Consider the following 15,435-nt stretch of genomic DNA (forward strand, 5'->3'; position numbering starts at 1 on the left):
CGCACGCACGCACGCACGCACGCACGCACACACACACACACACACACACACACACACACACACACACACACACACACACACACACACACACACACACACACACACACACACACACACACACACACACACACACACATTTTTATTTAACATTACTAAGCCAACCTATATAGCCTCCAAAACTAATTTGTATGAGTTACACCAGAAAGAAATAGCTTTTTGAGGTAATAATGGCAGGTTACCACTTTTTACAGTGCAGTCACAAACCATTCAGTGTTTTCTATGAGACCAGAAACCCTTGAATGATCAGCTCACGATAGCTCATTGCTCTTTGATCTTTATGAAGATGGACCACACACTTTTGACCCATATCAATCAGCGGTTTAAATTGATTTCATCAACCAAACTCATTAGACAATTGATTAACCTTTTTGCACAAACTACCACTGACTCTATTACTGGACAGTGTGGAGACAGAGGAATATGAACTCATGTACATCTAGCCATTGAACAACTAATATAGGATAATTTGTTCAGAACAGCCGATATCTTATTTTCTGTCTTGATTACACTATTGATTCAAAGCACCCTAGATTACACATCCATGTATGCATCAATGTCATAGTTAACCTTCTAATGGGACTGCAATACATTAAGTGACAGGTTAGTACTTTTTCTCACTTACTGATACTAAATTGTAGCTCTCTAACCATAGAAATATATGCCTCATTAGTGGCTGTACCTATGGCCGAGTAAGGCGTTTGCCATATTGGAAGGGTCAAAGACAGTCCGTGATCACTCGAGAGCAAGTTGACCACAACCGTAATTATACGCATGTATGAATATACATCTGCAATAGACTTCAGCAGATCATTTTCATAGGATTTAGTGTATCATTAACATTATACAACAAGACGAAGGCGTAAGCTCACACAATATTAAATAGGAATCATAGTTTAAAAACCTGCGATATTGAGTTAAAACATAAGAAACACAAACCAACACATTCTCACCTGTTAAAGGTTACCCAATTTCTTCGGAAATTTAAATCTCTGCGTGTTTCGCAAAATGCTGTGGCATCTTGTAAAACTTATTGCTTTTTGCTTTGAGATGTTTTGACTGTTCCAAGATGGCAGATGCGTCAACATGTAGCCTATGGAAGTGGAAAGTGGCATCTACATACACTATACAGATTTAGCTGATGTCATTCATAAAAATAATTGATCATTGTGGGCAGTGATATAGAATATTTGCTAAATTGTTTGATTTTCAAACAAGTGTTGCATGTTGAAATAGTAGTTTCATAGAATTTTTATTTATATTTTATATTTATATTTTAGCATCTTTATTTATTTGAAAAATTCATTTTCTTTAGACCCTATGTAATGTATTCATTCATTAAATATTATTATTTATTCTTTTTAACCCATTGCAGTGTTTTAAAACGAGTGAATTATTTAAAAAGTTCATCGTGGGATTATATTTCTGAATCTTTAGCTGTCAAGTTAATGGATAAAATGCACTTCCACTAGACTATAATGATGCAATGACAATACAGTAGCTATTATAGCCTTTTGCTTTATTAAACACCTTGTGCGTCACTCCCTCATCTACGCAGAGGTTTCCGCAGAACTCCTCACAGTTCTTGGAAGGAGAGAAAGACGCTGTGTTTCTTCATGATCGCTCATCTGAGGCGTCTTTTTTATTATAAATTGCAAACTCAATGCATCATTTATTCTCTCGTATCTGGCTACGGACTATAGAAACAACACTGAGTGACTGCTATATCAAATCCAGACACCGTCAAAATCATCGACCGCTGGAGCACTGAAACTTTAGAGAGAAAGGATGGTTTGAACTGAGACTTGGCTAACGTCTCGAGACTCCACAGAGTCTGATTTCTCAGAATTCGGATCCTCATCCTCTCCTTTCGTGCCGAAGCTCATTTGAATCAATATCACGCGATTGTCAACATCGCGTGCAGCCAACGTTTGGGATTTTTGTCGCTCTCACCGAATTTCTTTCAAATACTCAAAGGATTTAACGGCCCACGAATATGTTCTACTGCAAGCTGGCCAACATCGTTCTGTCTTTTAAAAACTGAGGTAGGTTTGCCAGTGATATGTTTTAGCATTTATGCCGCGTTTTAAAAGACAAAACCGCATTTATATCGAACAAGTGTGCTGTTAAAGTTGTTGTAGAGTAATTCAGTCAAAGCAATACTGTATGAATGCATCTGTGTCAGCATCTTTTGAATTCCCGGATCTCTCGTGCTGGATGAAAACGATTATCCAGGATTGTTTATTAGGAACGGATTCTGATCCCTAAGAAACGACTGCGTTTCCATTAGTTTTAGTACTTTTGAGGAAGACTTATTTGGGGGAAAATAAATGTGTATTGCATTTACTGTCCTCAACTGTTTGTTGTCAAATGATGAGATACTGTCTAATTTTATAAAAATTTTAAACGACTTTTCATTTTTTGTGGCTTTTTAGGTAACATAAATGCAATCCAATAACTTTACCATCACATCGTCAATGTAGCTCGACATTGATTTATAACAAGTTTAAGTAAAACAGCACAGTATCAGTCTTCGATTAATTTTAAGTGAAGCATGACAACATTAATAATGACTCGCGCCTCGGTTAATACCGTAACTGTGACCGATTCATGTGGGTTTGATTTCCTCAAAGGAACCAGCTCAAAAGACTCATTTGTTCAGGATTCTGACTGCACTGGTTGCACTTACTAAAGAGAACCGACTCAAAAGAGTCGCATTGTTCGTTTGCAAACAGGACTGCACTGTTTGCACTGTATGTTTTCTGAATAGGGCAGGAACCACTTTTAGATTATGTCTGTGCTTTCAGTTAAAGCAAGTTATTTGTATGGTGTTTTTGTCTCTGAAGAATTCACACTGAAAAGGGTTAACTTTACTAACTTTCGCTGTGGTTGCGGCCGAAAACTGGCGGTCTCTGTCCATGGTGCTGAAGTACATTACACTGTAGAAATAGCGGGCGTTGACTTGCAAGCTACAACCTACTTAGTTCTCTTCTTCCAATGAGGACAGTTAGGATATTACTGACACAGGTGAATCTGCTCCTCACAGCAGACCTCTGAGGCTTTTCTTTCCTTCACCACCCACCCCTCGAGTTCCACTCCTGCAGATGGCAGTGTAAATCAAATATCTACGCTCAATTTGACGAGTCGTCGTGATAAGTTCCTGTCAGGTCGCTTGTGAAGCGAACCATCATTGTGGATTAATACGCAAAATTGCTCTTTCTGGCACGATGAGAACCACAATCATGTAATTTTATCCTTCAGTAACGCGGGATCAGAAATTATTTATTTATAGAGAAGCATCGGACTATAATGCAAGATGTAGTTTCCAGCACAGGCATGTTGATGGTTATTTCTCCGCTTCTATTAATTGACTTATGAAGGAGAGAAGATATATTACTCTATATACTGCATATATTGTATGTGTTCTATTTCCATCAAAAGAATGACTCACTTAATCACTAAGGATTAAGGTGCCATATAAACTATATATATATATATATATATATATATATATATATATATATATATATATATATATATATATATATATATATATATATATATACAGATAGTGGATGATAATACATATTTATACAGTATATTTATGTAGTTAAAAAAGCAACTTTAAGGTCATGGGTTTAACTCCCAGGAAAAACATACTGATCAGTGATCAAATGTATACATTTTATTCTAATGTCCACCTTATGCTGTATATATAAAGTATATTGTTTAAAATTAAGACAATTTTGTATTTGGACAGATATTAGTGGAATATGTTCAAATTTAAAGGGATAGTTTATGCAAAAATTAAAATTTTGCTATGATTTACTCACATGTTGTTTTAAACAAAAAGTCATAATATAGTCATTTCACTTATGTAATTTCTTCTATTTAGTGTTCTGTCTTTGTTTATCTGTCTTTGGTGCTCTACATGGAGCTATGTTAATTCGCCCATGGTTCTGACCCCAGTGCCCTCCTCGCCTGAGGTTTCAGAGATCAAAGCCTGAGCAGCAGACAGCTTCTCCTCCACTTTTGACTAATAACGTCTGAGAGCACTTGTTTCATGCAGAACATCAGCATCATCACATCCCAGAGTGAACAGCTGGGCTGTCTTAATATCTATTACCACCAGTCACTGGGTCAGTCCTTCTGGATGCCTCTGTGTCCCAGTTGCCCTGTGCAAATATAACTTTGTCCTCCAGACTTAAAAAACACAATTTTCTCTCATCACGACTTCTGTGTCTTGGTTACCAGTATCTATCTATCTATCTATCTATCTATCTATCTATCTATCTATCTATCTATCTATCTATCTATCTATCTATCTATCTATCTATCTATCTATCTATCTATCTATCTATCTATCTATCTATCTATCTATCTATCTATTTATCTATCTATCTGATCATCTATCTATCTATCTATCTATCTATCTATCTATCTATCTATCTATCTATCTATCTATCTATCTATCTATCTATCTATCTATTTATCTATCTATCTGATCATCTATCTATCTATCTATCTATCTATCTATCTATCTATCTATCTATCTATCTATCTATCTATCTATCTATCTATCTATCTATCTATCCATGCATCCATCTATCTATCTATCTATCTATCTATCTATCTATCTATCTATCTATCTATCTATCTATCTATCTATCTATCTATCTATCTATCTATCTATCTATCTATCTATCTATCTATCTATCTATCTATCCATCTATCTATCTGATCATCTATCTATCTATCTATCTATCTATCTATCTATCTATCTATCTATCTATCTATCTATCTATCCATCTATCTATCTATCTATCTATCTATCTATCTATCTATCTATCTATCTATCCATGCATCCATCCATCCATCCATCCATCCATCCATCCATCCATCCATCCATCCATCCATCCATCCATCCATCTATCTATCTATCTATCTATCTATCTATCTATCTATCTATCTATCTATCTATCTATCTATCTATCTTTCTGATCATCTATCTATCTATCTATCTATCTATCTATCTATCTATCTATCTATCTATCTATCTATCTATCTATCTATCTATCTATCTATCTATCTATCTATCTGTCTGTCTGTTTGATTGTCTATCCATCCATCCATCCATCCATCCATCCATGTGAGAAGAAATAAATTCATTACTATATTGCTTAAATGCTCTAATTCGACTTTGACTTTATACAGTATGTGTGTGCATGTGGGTATTTCGTGAGCTTTGAATTATACGGTTCTATCTCCACTTTTGGTCGAAATTGAGTTTTTGACATAATCTTATCCATTAGGTGTTTATTAATGCCTGTGTGGTGTTATTTTTGTAAAAAAAATATTTTGTTAGTATAGCTATTAATAAAATAAAAAGGTTCCATCTCACAAAACAGCAGGGATGTAAAAACTTTGATGCTCAATATCTCAGAAATACCCTAAACGGAGATAGAACTGTATAATTCTAAGCTCACGATTTCATATAGTCTTTGTATTTTTATTATTACTATTATTGCTGTTAAATTAATAAATCATTAATAAATTTTGTGCTACCAGCAATATTGCATTATTTTAAGAGTAGAGCTTTCTTTAACTTTTACTTGTGTTGTGAGGAAAGGCACAGGTTGGAAGGTAGGGAGAAACGGAGTTTGCAGAAATGCATGTGAAAGTTCAGAGTTTGTGATAATACAGTGATAAAATAGGCCAGTGCACTTGTTTTTCAGTTCAGTGGGTGAAGGTCCATGCAAGTACGGTGCAAAAGTAGCAGGTGGTCATCGGATAAGAAGTGGTCATTCTGTAGTGTATGGTTCCATTGTGGGCATGCGATGTATACATTCATTAATACAGCTTCACTAGAGGACAAATGAGATGGTCTTTTCAGTGAATAGTGCTTGTCTCTGTATTAGTAGGTGCTCTTGCAAGCTTTTGTCTCTGCTAGCGAGTCGCCCAAAGGCAAAGCACGCCAAAGTGAACAGCATCTTGTTTGTCTCGGTAATGGTCATTGCTTTTTGTCTCAGTCAAACAACAATTACATTTCCCATCCAGAATGCAGTATGCTGATAACAGCACAGCTGTTTCATACAGAGACACTCATGCTTGTTCCACACATCTTCCTGTGTCTTAACTCATGCGAATCTCTTCCCAATCTTCAAGAAGTTATCAACAGAAGATCTGCGAGGGACATGGTAGGCGAACGTGTTTCTTAGAGACAAGGCTGGAGTGTGAATGTCATCCTTCCGGTCTCTCTTTCTCTCATAGTGGCATGAAAGTGTCCTGCCCACTCACCATGGCTGACTAATAGTGAGTGGCTGCCAGTCTGTTGGACAGGTTGTACCCAGTCACCGAAACATTTAATAGCTCATATTCCTTTTCGCTGTGACGGCCCACACAGCACATGTGAGAGAGCTCTTTTCGGGACGACCGCTGGTAAATGCAAGCGAGACGAAAACAAATGACCACGGGTCAGTGTTGTGCAGGTACTTTGCTGGGTAAAGGCAAAGTGGGAAATGTGAACAAAAAGGTTGGCATTTGTAGTTGTGGCATTCATATCTTGGTCGTATCTGAGTGAGTCTAATGGGACTTCCCACGTCCTTCTTTGAAGCTAAAAATATTACAATGAATTAAATGTAATATTTTATTTTTTTCTTTGAGGTGAAATACCATATCAGATCAATTATATTTGAAGCATAGGCAAAATTATCATTATTATTATTGAATATGTCTACTGTATGCTCAAATTGTATTTGGTTATACGAAATGATACAAATAAAAAAAAAATATATATAATTAGTATAATTAATTAATTAATTAATAATTGGTAATTTCTGAGTGATTCTAATTGGAAGTTCAATATCATTATTCATTATTAATAATATAATTATTATTATTATTAATTATTATTATTGTTGATGTTGTTGTTTATGACATATGTCAACTTGGTAATTTCTGAGTGATTATAATTGGACTTCCCATTTCATCGTTCCTTTTATGATTAAATTTATTTTATGGGGTTTATTTGGGGATGAAATACCATATCAGACCAATTGCATATACACTGATGATGAAGATGATGATAATGATAATGATGATAATGTTGATTATTATTATTATTATTGTTGTTGTTTTTAAATATTTGTGACATTCATAACTTGGCCTTTTCTGAGGGATTCTAAGTGGACTTTCCTTTTACGAAGACCATCATATTTAATTTAATTTAATTTAATCTAATTTTTTATATTTATTTGTTTGGGTGTGGGGGGGTTGGGTGATATGGTATTGTGGGGGTAAACTACCACAATACCATATCAGATCAATTGCATATATACACATTATTATTATTATTATTATTATTATTATTATTATTATTGAGAGTATTTTTATTATTATTTATTATTAGAAATCAAAAGAGAAAAAAAAATCTAATTAAGAGGTGTTGCATGTTTAAATAAACCTTGAGCTCTCTTTAGTTTTGCGAAAGTGTCTCCTTTAGGGACACCCGTTTAATTGTTTCCTCCAGTAAACGGTTTAAACGAGATGACCGTCATCTATTTGCTGACAGATTTTTTTTGGGTCCTCCACCATGAGGATGACATGAAGGCCAGCTGGAGCTCATTACAAGTTGCAGACAGGCTGGATAAACTCCTCGATCGCCTGGGGGAATCTGGCGCTCTCCAAGGATGGAGGGAATTTACATCTTTGTGCACTGTAATTGGTGTCGTGTCTCGTTATGCTGGTTGTGCTTTTTCCGATTTTTCCAAATTTCTATCCCTCCTTAGGTTGTAGAACATTACAGGCGCATTAGCGTAGACACACACACTCGGCCCTCCTCCGTTACTGCTGGCATGAAACATAGCAATTAGCGCATTACTAAAATCACCATCAGGGGTATTGAATGAGGTGAGAGAAGTGCCCCCTCTGAGCTCTGACTGAATTATGTAACATTACTCTGATGACATTTGGCAATGGCATTTGGCAGCAGTGAGGAAAGTGAACAGGAAAAGCTGCATTTGAGGATCTTCAGTTGAAATAGACACCAATGTTGTATGCTGGATTTATACAGATTTAGATTTTTCTCACTTTCAGAAGTAATAAACGCCTCTCTTCAACAGAGGCGTGCAGGGCATTTCAGCTCTCATTCATGTGCAACCTGTGCGGGATGAGTTGCATGCTGGAATTTAATATTTAGGGTTTGTGGTTTGTTCAAATCCCCAAGCCTATGTACACTAGGAGCAATAGTAAAATGAATGGTTGACTTGGCAAACGCAGCTAATTACAGCATTTATCAAGTGAGATGAAAAAGAACAGTTTCGGTTCTTGGGAGGGAAAGCGAGTGAAAATATTTTGTTCAAGTGATTATTGAGCTCCTGCCTAAATTATTAATTATATCCATCTGTACTGACATTTCAGCAGCGGTGTGGAGATCTGAAGAAAGATTTATTGAAAACATAATTTCTCCTTTGCAAATATGCAGAAACATGCCATTTCTTGCAACCCTACATGACTGCTTAATCACTGACTAACATCCACTGAATACCTGATTTGCCTGTAGTTTTTTTTTTTTTTTTTTAAGAAAGCTGTTTGCGCAAGTCATAATGTTTGGTTACACTATGTAATGTAAAGTGTAGAATATCTGCTATATTAACCAGAAAAAATAAATAATTTCATTTAAATTTAAAAAATGAGGAAAAATCCAACCTTTAAGGACACCAATTTTCTTTGTGAATGAATAATGTATCGTAAATAAATAAATGTTCTTCCTTAAAATACAGATTGCATAAGTCAGGACACCCCTATGTTAAATTCCCCTATTTTACTGTTGCGACAAAAAAAAAAAAAAAAAAAAGAAAAGTTAGTAAAGATCCATTACAGAAAAGAAAATCTCACTAACTCAAAAAACAGTAAAACTATATCTCGGTTGCACTTTATTTTACAGTATATGCACTTACATGTACTTACAGTGTACTTAAGTACGTACTGGTTAATATAAGGTAACTTCATGGGTTAAGGTTAGGTTTAGGTGTAGGTTTAGTGTGTCATTGTTACATATCTTACATGTAGTTATTATCATAATAACTATTATTATGTGTAATTGCATGCAACCAATCCTAAACCAAACCAAACCCTGATCCTAACCATAAAGTAAATACATGTAGTTTCTTAATATTACTCAGTACTTAAATGTATAATTACAGTGTAACAAAGACAACTTCAAATAAATTGTAACCGTTATTTCCCAGATATTAACTATACTAAGTACACAGTTTATACATGGGAAACATGACTGCAAAATAAAGTGCTACAAAAGTCTTTTGAATGTTCAATTTCAAAGTTTACAATCTTTAAATGAAAATCTTGAGATTAAACTCATGTATGCTTCCAAATGTTTGTGGGAACGTTAGAGCATGTAATGCGTAAGTGTGTGATTTATTTGCTCTTCTAGGGTGTTGACATTGATGCTGGTCTTTGCTGCCAAAAGAACAGTGACGGCTGAACGTAGTGTCCAGTGCTCCAGCTTCAGCCCCCTCCTCATGGTGTGTGTGTGTCTGTGTGTTTGAAAGCTGTTGGACTGTGACTGTATTGAATGGACATTGAGAAATCTTGACCTTTCTGCCTGGAATCCATGCATTCCGTCAAGCAGACCGGCTCTTAAAAGCAGAGCTGGCCACTACACTAGATTAAACGCATGGCTCGGGAGTAATATGTTGCTGGGTGCACGTATACATGGGTCGTAGATCTTTTCACTGGTCCACTGTCAAGGTTACTTCTCGTCTTCAGCCGATACACCACTGCAGACGTCACACAGCCTGTCCCACAACGCCTATGCTGGGAGTAGCATCTTAAACGCCGCTATAATTTCACCATCACCATGTTCCTTTAGTTTTTAATGTGCATTTTAAATTTAAGTACATCTAAAGGGGTCAAATAATGTACACTCAAAAAAATTATTCTTTAAACTAACTTTATTCAATTATGGACAGTGGTTCCACACAAGCAAATTATTTTTTATTAACATGAATGGAATTTTTTGAATCTATGTAAGCTCCTTGTGTTGTGACAACACAACTGAATGAGAAAGAATTTATGTGAAATGTCCAACCAAATCAATGGAATTGCTTCCCTGTAACTTAAACGGGTTAAGTTTTAGTTAAATTGTGTTGGATTTACATGATTTGATAGTGTACATCAATCATTTTATGTCACTCAATTGAATTTCTAGACTATGGCTTGCAATTAGCTAATGTTAGGACTTAGTAACATCTTAAATGCTAATATTCATATGCTCCTTCAGCCACAGAAATTTTACTTAGTTGAATCAGTCCACAGACTAACCAAATGCTCCTCTCTTCTCCACAATAGTAACCCACTGTAAAAACCCACTGAACCATTTAAATGGTTCTAATAATTCCAATGTAATTGAACATTCAACACAATTACACACTATCAAGTCTTCCCCTTTTCTAATTTTCTCAAAAACACATAAAATAACACTTAATTTCAACATTTATTCTCTCTTAATTCAGTTATATGCAGAGCATGCTGGGAACTAACAAGCACCGCCCAGTTTCAGGTTAATGCAACACAAATCATTCATGTTATCCAAAACAAATGGATTAAGTAAATTTAAATTGTACATATATTTAAGCAGATTGAACACAATCAAATTAAGTTTGGACAAAATGTATAGCAATTGTGTTGCTTAAGATAATTTTAATGAAGTAGTTTGAACAAGCAGCCAAAATAAAAATGTTTCAGGGCAATATCTTAAAAGCCATCCCAGAACAGACTTTCCGAAATACTAACAGAAATTAAAGACTTTAACTTTAGATTAACTTTATATTTTCTTACTTGGCTGATACTTCTAGCTCTGACACCACCTTACCACCTTCTTCGTCACATCCGTTTTTTAATTTTTTTTATTGTGAAATGAAACCCTTTACATTATTTTAACGAATGATAATTTAGTATAGTGGAAAATTATACAGGTTAAGTTAATGAAACGCAATACAATCGTGTTTTGGTGTTAAAATAAATATATATGTGTTATTTTAACAAAAAAATATTTGTGTAAAAAGAACAGTGCCACAAAACAATTTTTTTGAGTGGAAGTTTACTTACAATGTTAGCCAAGATTCATAATTTTTTATGACTATTTTGCACTTTCTATTGACCTTAAAGCAGAGGTGTAAAGAGTACATGAAAACCTTAAATGCGTAAGTAAAGTACAGATACCTTCCTGCAAAAATGACCCCATTACAAGTTACAAGTCACCAATTTCAATGCGACTTGAGTAAAAGTCTTAGTATCTGATTTTAACAGTACTTAAAGGAATATTTCCCTTAAAAATGAAAATTCTGTCATCCTTTACTCGCCCTCAAGTTGTTTCAAGTTGATTGGGCCCCATTGACTTTCATAGTAGGAACAAAAATACTATGAAAGTCAATGGGGTCCATCAGCTGTTTGGCCACCGACATTCTTCAAAATATCTTTGTGTTCAGCAGAAGAAAGAAATTCATACAGGTTTGAAACAACTTGAGGATGAGTAAATGATGACAGAATTTAATTTTTTAAGTGAACTATTTCTTAAAGTATAATTTATTCGTACTGAATGTAGACTCAACAATAGTCCTCAACACCTGTAAGAGACAAGGAGAGCATTCACATGATCAATCTCTGAAGAGAGCAATCTCCAAAGTCGATATAAAACGGTACACATCAATATAGCAATCGAAACAACGACACAAGCATCTTAAACGTCTCTACAAACATTCGTTTCTGTTGAGCTCAAGTGCTCAAAAAGGACATAAATAAACCAATATCTTTTTAAAGTTCTCTTCAATATAATGGATAAATAAAATTATGTTAACTAAAGCCTAAAAATTAAAACTAACCTCATCACCGGCTGCAGTCATTTTCTCATCTCATCTGCGATTCAAAACTTCTAATGCACTCGCATTCATGTAAAGTAGCCTCGTTGAAAAATTTGGGTGAGTAAAGGCAACGTCTGGCGTACTGTAAGCAATGACATATAAATATGGGTGTATCGGTGGTCATGTGTTTATATGCTCAAAAATATACCTCTTTCTGGCTTCAACAAGTTATTGTACGTTCACAATGAGTCATTTTTGGAGTTTGAGAAAGTTTTGTATATATGTATATCATATACTTGATTTCTAATATACTTGAGATTGAAATAAATAAATAATTATCTCTCATTATGGCTCCTTTATGTTTATTACTGAGTAGATATCCAAAAAGGATGCAGGTGCAAGATGCAATATTCCTCAGTTGTATTAATATAAAATATTATATTTTATGAATACGCTATACATTAAAATAAATATATTATAAATTTATATTTGCAAATTAATAAAAATACATGCGCTACAGATGTGAGCGTCAGGGTCCAGATTATGTTTCATTGTGTTTTGTTGCTCATGTATTTCCTGTGTTTCCATCAGTTTAGCTCCTGTTTTTTCTAATTAGGTTCACCTGTTTCTCATTTATTTCCCTCATTTACTCTTGTTTATAAATTCTCCCTTTTCTGTTCAGTCCTGTGCCTGTTCTCGTGTTTGTTTAAGTAGTGTGCTTTCCCCTGGCTATTATTCTCAGTTCCCTTACGAAGGGAACTCAACGATGCGTCCATCGACGCCATGGGAACGCCCCCAGCGTGACTGCGTCTGAAGCATCTATGTCAACTAGTCCAATGGAAAGAATGAGCGTCACGGGCGGGTGACGTCATGACCAGGATATGATAAAAGCACATCCGGTGCAAACCGGCATTAGCTTCTGTTGCCTCAGCAAGCGATCTGTGTCAAACTGTCTGTTATATTTACTGTTGTCTGTCTGATATATATATTTATGGAAACTAAACAATTGCACAACTCTGTGTTCTCCCTGCTCGCGCTATTTAACGAGTAGGAACACACACGAGCTTTGTGTGATGTGTTTGGGAGTAGAGCATGCGGTATCAGCCTCCGAGGGGGCTGATTGCCAACATTGTGAGAAGCTTTCGCTTCGCATGCTCCGCTCCCGCCTGTCACTTTTCGAGGAAAGTGGCCGGGCTCGCAATTCTCAGGGTGACAGGTCCCGCGTCTGCCGAGGCAGCGCGGAGAATGCATTCCTGTGGATCGCGAATAGGATCTCTTTACGGGGTTGGAGACGGGTCCGCGGATCTTATCTCCTCCCTTTCCACGAGGGATCCAGTGCTCTCTCGCCGGTCTCGGAAGCCCGCGCTGCGGTCTCTTCCGCCCGGGGAGAGAGAGAAATCAATGCTTCAGTGCTCTACCTCCGAGGAGGTAGATGTGCTGGGCATTGAAAGTGACACAAACATGGGGGAAGTGAATTTGCCATCTCTTTCCCCAGCGTATGAGAAATATATATAGCCTATATATATATATATGATAGTTTATATATTATATATAAAATAAAGTGAATATATATAAAAAATAATAAGCTGGTGGAAGTGTTTACTAAGGCTGTAGATAAATTAAATATTTATGGCCAGCAGAAATAAGGGGGCACTCGTCCTAAAAATAAAATAAATTAAACGAGTTCCTTCCCTCTATTTTTCCACCTCCATCACGGGGCCTTCCATTTTTCCCGATCTGCACAGCGAGCTGTCTAGATCATGGAAAAAGCCTTACTCCTCTTGTCTTTTAGCCCCCACATTCATGTATATTCAGATATTTGGGGGTTAAGAGGGTATGGCTATGGGGCAATACCCCGGGTAGAACAGACGCTTGCGAGCTATCTGTCTCCCGGTTCAGTATCGTACCTGAAGGCGTCGGCTTCTCTCACTAAACCATTAAAGAAAACTATTTTTTAATCTAGTGGGAAAAGCATATATGGCAGTGGGTCTAGCATGGGCCTGCTTGCACACCATAGCAGTGCTACAAGCATATCAGGCTGACCTGCTGCGGTATTTGGACAGAAGTGAGGGAGTTTGGCCCGATGGGGTTTGAGAACTCCGTCGGGCCACAGATTTATCTCTCAGGGATGGCAGCCCTTGTGGTCACTGAGAGACACCTCTGGCTCAATTTGATGGGAATCATAGAGAAAGATACAAGATAATCTCTCCCTCGCTATGTCCAACCCCCTGGGGCTGCTGGGCGTGAGCAGCTCCAGCCGTCTAGTTTCTCATACACAACACAGCAGCCAAAGCCTTCAAAGCAGAAGCCGGATCCGAGGACCGTTCTTCACGCTGAGAAGGCTGCGGCTCAAAAGAAAAGGTCTGGCGCCACCGGCGTCAGACCGGTGAGGGCAGCCCCAACCGGGGTGGAATGGTGTACACCTCATTATACGGTGCCCTTTCCATCTCGGTGCCCTCAGGGGACCGTTCTGCCAACCCCGCCACCCTTGGTGCTTCGGGGCGCAGCGGTCTCCAGCGAGCTTCTGGCGCAGCGTCAACTCGACATTGCGTCGGAATGCGCCCTCTGAGGGGGGTTCGAAAACAGTCAGTTCGGGTGGTTCCTGCCAGTATGCTTCAGGTCCCCGAACTGGCTGTCTTTATTACACCAGAGGCCAGCCTCGAGGGGCTGGTTCCCTTGGTAGATTTTCTGGCAGCGCGGAAGCTACTGCCAAATATATCTCTATGGGTCCTGCAGTTAGTAGTAAGAGGCAGATTTGGTTCTCGTCCTCCAGGCTACAACGGGGTGTTGCTCACGTTAGTGCATTCCGAGCAGGCTCTGGTAATGGAGCAAGAGGTAAAGGCCCTGTTAGCAAAGAAAGCTATAGAGCAGGTGTACTCACCCGACATTGCGTCGGGTCTTTACAGTCGTTATCTCATTGTTCCAAAAAAGGATGGAGAGCTGCGTCACATACTAGATCTTCGTCTGTTGGAGTGTTTGGTGCTGGAACTCAAGTCCAAAATGCTGACACTCGAACAGATCGTGACTCAAATCAGATCCGAGGACTGGTTTGTCACGATAGATCTAAAAGACGCATACTTCCGTATCTCCATCCTCCCTCAGCACAGGAGGTTCCTGAGGGTTTCTTTGGGGCAAAGAACACCAGTATCAGGCACTTCCTTTCGGTCTAGCTCTATCACCCCGCACATTCACGAAGCGTGTAGACGCAGCTCTGGCCCCGCCAGGCTGCAGTGCATATGCATTCTGAATTGCATAGATGACTGGCTGATTCTAGCGGAATCAGAACAGTTAGCGGTTCGGCACCGAGGTGTCGTTCTCGCTCCTATGCAGATGTTGGGGTTGAGGCTCAATGCCAAGAAGAGTGTGCTTTCTCCAGTACAGAGAACCACTTTCCTTGGTGTGGTATGGGATTCAGTGACGATGCGGGCCACTCTGTCGCCCGTTCGTGTAGCTGCTATCCTAACAGCCACAAAAGAGCTGAGGCTAGGCCAGTCACGCA

General features: G+C 37.7%; 1 protein-coding gene across 4 annotated transcripts in view; it reads left to right on the top strand.

Moving 5' to 3' along the window:
• The first annotated feature begins 1,637 nt into the window (after window positions 1-1,637).
• Window positions 1,638-15,435, top strand: part of nlgn1 (neuroligin 1) — a 335,026-nt gene continuing 321,228 nt past the window's right edge. For all 4 annotated transcript variants that reach the window (XM_077203052.1, XM_077203056.1, XM_077203057.1 and 1 more), the window contains exon 1: window positions 1,638-2,102. The gene's annotated coding sequence lies outside the window, so the exon portion shown is untranslated. The remainder of the gene's footprint in view (window positions 2,103-15,435) is intronic.

This window comes from Siphateles boraxobius, unplaced genomic scaffold, assembly GCF_051911475.1.
Source record: "Siphateles boraxobius isolate OS27281-9 unplaced genomic scaffold, OSU_SipBor_1 5, whole genome shotgun sequence".
Taxonomy (NCBI): domain Eukaryota; kingdom Metazoa; phylum Chordata; class Actinopteri; order Cypriniformes; family Leuciscidae; genus Siphateles; species Siphateles boraxobius.